Raw genomic sequence first — 4,556 nt, 5'->3', positions numbered from 1 at the left:
TGAGGATGTAAAAGGCTACAGTTGCTCTGAAAACAGTTGGGAAGTTCCACAAATTGTTGAACATAGAGTTGTGATATGAACCGCACTTCCACTTGTAGGCATATACCCAAGAGAAATTAAAACATATGTTCACATAAAAACTTGTAGCCAATGTTCGTAGCAGCATTTTTCATAATAGCCGAAAAGTGAAAAAATCTAAATGTCCATCAACTGATGACTGGATAAACGCAATGTGTTACAGCTATACAATGGGATATTATTTGCAATAAAAAAAATAAAACGCTGATTTACTCTTTAACATGGATGAACCTTACAACATTACGCTAAGTACTGTTTTGTGGCCAGTTACAAAAGGCCACATGCTGTGTGTGATTTCATTTGTGATTCTACATGTAAGTACATTCTATTTAATGTCCAGAACAGGCTGGTGCAGTGGTAAAGAATGCATCTGACAATGCAGGAGATGTGACAGGTGCGGGGACGATCTGGTGGAGGAAGAAATGGCAACCCACTCCAGTATTACTGAAGAATCCCATAAACATAGGAGTCTGGTGGGCTACCATCCATGGGGTCACAGAGCATCAGACACGACTGAGCAACTGAGCATGCATGCACAGGCAAATCTACACTTTTTACTATAAAGAAGGTAAATTGGTGGTTCCACAGGGTTGGGGGAAGATGGCAGGGATTTGGGGTGATGGCTAAATGTACACAGGGTTTCTTTTGTGGGTAACTAAAATGTTCTGAAATTAATTGTAGTGGTGGTTGGAAAATTCTATGAGTACAAACTTTTGAATGGGGGAATTATATTTAAACTGTATTTAAACTGTGTCTCTGTTAAAAAGAAAAAAGGCAAAAACAAAACAGGCCTTGCAGCTTTTTCCTTGTTTAGTAGGAACACTCACCCTTGGAGTCCTGAGCCCCCACTTAAGGAATTTATCTTAAGACCACCTGGCTGTGACAAAGTCCAAGCTGCCTGAAAAGGCCACAAGTTGTCCCAGCTCATCCCAGCTTTCGAGTCATCACAGCCTGAGCACCACATACTTAAGTGAAGAGCCTCCAGATGATTTTAGTCCTCTGGCCTTGAGTCACTTCAGTCATTTGGGTCTTCTCAACTAAGCTTCTAGACATTCCCATCCCTGCCATATCCTGTCCCAATACCTGACCACACCATCTGTGAGCATAATAAAATGGTGGTTGTTTTATACAACTCCATTTTGGGATGGTTTGTAAAGCCCACTCTTCTGATTCTCTTTCTACCTCACTGTTTACTTATCATTGTACTGGTCCCCTGCCACCCCCACTCTGCCCGAATGCTGGAGTATCCCCAGTCCATGGACCACTTCTATTCCCATGCTCACTCCGTCAGTGATCTCACGTGGACTCATGGCTTTAAATGCCATGCTGATGATGTGGCATCAGGGTAAGATGAAGTTTACCAGTCAGACCTCTCCTCTGAACCTCAGAGAACTACATTCACCTGTTTATTTGAGATCCCTACTTGTATTTCTGACTGGCATCCAAAATGGAACAAAAACACAATAGCTCTTGATCTCCAAAACCACCTTTTCCCAATTGTTTCCGTCTCAGTAACGTGCACCTCTCAGCCTTGTAGTGGTTCAGGTGTCTTTGTCTATACACAGCTCACTTCCTGGTCTTCTAGACAGTTCTCTATTAATAAATTCCTGGTGAGGCCTTTCCTGACCGTTGCATTTGAAGTAGAATCCTCACTTCCATCCTTCTCATTACCGACTCACCATCTCAGCTTTGGTTTTCTCCATAGCACTTAACCTCCACTTGATATATGGTATCGTTTACTAATTTGTCCTCTCTTTACTAGAATGTAAGGTCCATGAAGGTGAGGGATTTTGTGCATTTTTTTTCACTGTTGCATTCTCATGCTCACACAATGTGTAATGTCTTTGGCACTCAGAAATCATTCAGTTACTTAGCATTCAGGGAGCAAAAGAGATGAGATCAAGAATACAAGCAGTGTTGGCCCCAAAAGGAGATATAATATACTTCCTCTTTGGGGGAAGAGAGAAAAGAGTGTCTGCTGGCTTTGAATATCTAAACAAGGTAGTAACAGTAATACCTGTCATACATAGAATACTATATGCTATGCCCAGGTCCAAGCACTTCACACATATATTAACTCTCAGCACATATATTACTCTTCACACATATATTAACTCTCAACTCACATGTATAAAACTCTCAACAGCCTCTAGGTAGGTTCTATGATCACTATTTTTATAGATGAGGAAACTGATCAGAGTGACTGAGGTTGTCAAGGGAGAAGTGGAAGAGCTGGGATAAAAACTCAAGCTATAATGACTTTAGTGTCTGTCATTTTAACCCATCTTTTGAAGATTCTTTTCTGAAAGTGATATATCAGTGGTGGGGTACAGAACTTTAGAAGAGTGGAAGAGAAATAGCTATTGAGAGTTCAGTAGAGGGTCCATTAGGAAAACAATAAAAGGATTGCTGAGCAGCTGTGAACTCCTGGGAGCGACTAAGCAAAGAAGTTTCTTAGTGGACTCCGTTAACTAGTTAGACCACTTGAACTTCTGTAACAGTGGTAAAGAAGCATAATTGAGGTAAGCCAAGTATGTGAATTCCTGGGGCAGGTAGAGTGGAGAGGTTACAAAAGCAAGGTAAGCAAGTATAGTATATTTGAAACAGTTAAGCAAGCAACCCAGGAGCAAGTTAATGAATAATTAGAATAGACTCGGGGACCCAGAAACTAGAGGTTGTGATGACAAGAAAGAAGATTCAGGAGAAATATAAGGAAATACAGAAATGGAGGGGAATTCAGAGTTCAAAATCTAGGTGATGGAGTTCAGGAATTATCCAGTGGAACATGATTCAATAGAGGAGGCTGCAATGAATCACATCAACCCACTCCTCCTAAACCCGATTATCTATATTGATGCTTCAAATTCCCGCAAGTCAAGACAAAACTCTTCATTCCACAATTAGTGGGAAGGCTTAAAAAATACAATAGTTCCAATGGGAAATAATTCAGTGATTTGTGTTGAGCCATTATCCAACAGTTTTTAAGTTCCTCCCCTACAGGTGGTTTAGACACTGTTAAGACATTAAGAACTCTCATAGGTGCCAAGCTGGGAAAAATGGGTCACTGAAAAAGGAGGTGGCTAGTCACCTATTAGATCTGCTTAATGTATCCCTGGTTCAGATTTTTGGAAAGTACAAACTACTCTATATAAACCACTTAGTGCACTTTAGTGTTAGTTGCTCAGTCATGTCCGATTCTTTGCACCCCCATAGACTGTAGCCTACCAGGTTCCTCTGTCCATAGGATTCTTCAGGAAAGAGTGGGTTGCCATTTCCTGCTCTAGGGGATTTTCCCAATTCAGGGATTGAACCCAGGTCTCCTGCATTGGCCGGCAGATTCTTTACCATCTGAGCCACCAGGCAAGCCCTAAACCACGTTTCATCTAGTGATCCAGTCAAATAAAATGCTTTTATAGATGCTCACAAGATGTCTCTTATTCATTGCCATTGGCAAATTATGGCATAAGCCTCTAAGAGTCAGTGTACTTGTTTTTAATTGATTATTTACCACATTTCTCATATTTATTACTATTGAGGTTATGAAAAACAATTATTTTAGTTGCAGCAAAGGGGAATGAAGGGCAATCATCTTTAAGAGCTATGAAAAATGATGGGTGAACGAATAAACAGACTATGGTATATACATGTACCAGAATATTTTCAGACTTAAAAAAGAAATTCTGATACCTGATGCACCTTGAAAACACTATACTTAGTGAAATAAGCTGGACACCAAAGGATAAATATTGTATGATTCCATGCCAATGAAGTACCTAGAAGAGTCAAATTCACAGAGACAGAAAACAGAATGGTGGTTGCCTAGGAGCTGAAGGGACAGGTAATGAATGAGGAGTTACTGTTTGATGGGTACAGAGCTTCAGTCTAGGATAATGGAAAATGTGAAGATAGAAACTGGTGGTAGTCACACAACAATGTGAAAGTACTTAATGCCACTGAACTGTATACTTAAGAATGGTTAAAATGGTAACTTGCATATCTATTTTACTACAATAAAAAAAAAGTTATGAAAAATAGCATAAGATTGCAGGTAGAATCTACCTAAGATGAGAAAGTAACTGTGTGTCTAGGACAGTTTAGGTACAAACAGACCTGTGAAGGGAAGCAGGATGGATAAGGACGTCAAAATGACCCCTGAGTAGTCCCCTGCAATTGATATACAAAGTGAAGTTCCCAGATGAACTGCTATACAGCTAGCCAACTGCAATGGGGACTGTAGCTTTTGACCACCAGGTTCCAAGCTTAGAACAGGGCTTTAGGAACATCTAAGTCAAGGATGTAATTCTAATAATCCATCAATGCTTCTGTTAGAGACAGATATTTTGAGGTCAGGAGCCTTGTCTGATTCTTTGTAGCCCAGACTCCCAAAAGGTATCTGGCCCCTAGAAGATATTTGTTACCTAGTTATTGAATACAGATGAAATTTGATTTGGTTTATAAAATGAAGAAAAAGTAATGTC

Source organism: Odocoileus virginianus, chromosome 6 (assembly GCF_023699985.2).
Source record: "Odocoileus virginianus isolate 20LAN1187 ecotype Illinois chromosome 6, Ovbor_1.2, whole genome shotgun sequence".
Lineage (NCBI taxonomy): Eukaryota > Metazoa > Chordata > Mammalia > Artiodactyla > Cervidae > Odocoileus > Odocoileus virginianus.
This window is presented reverse-complemented; position numbering follows the sequence as displayed.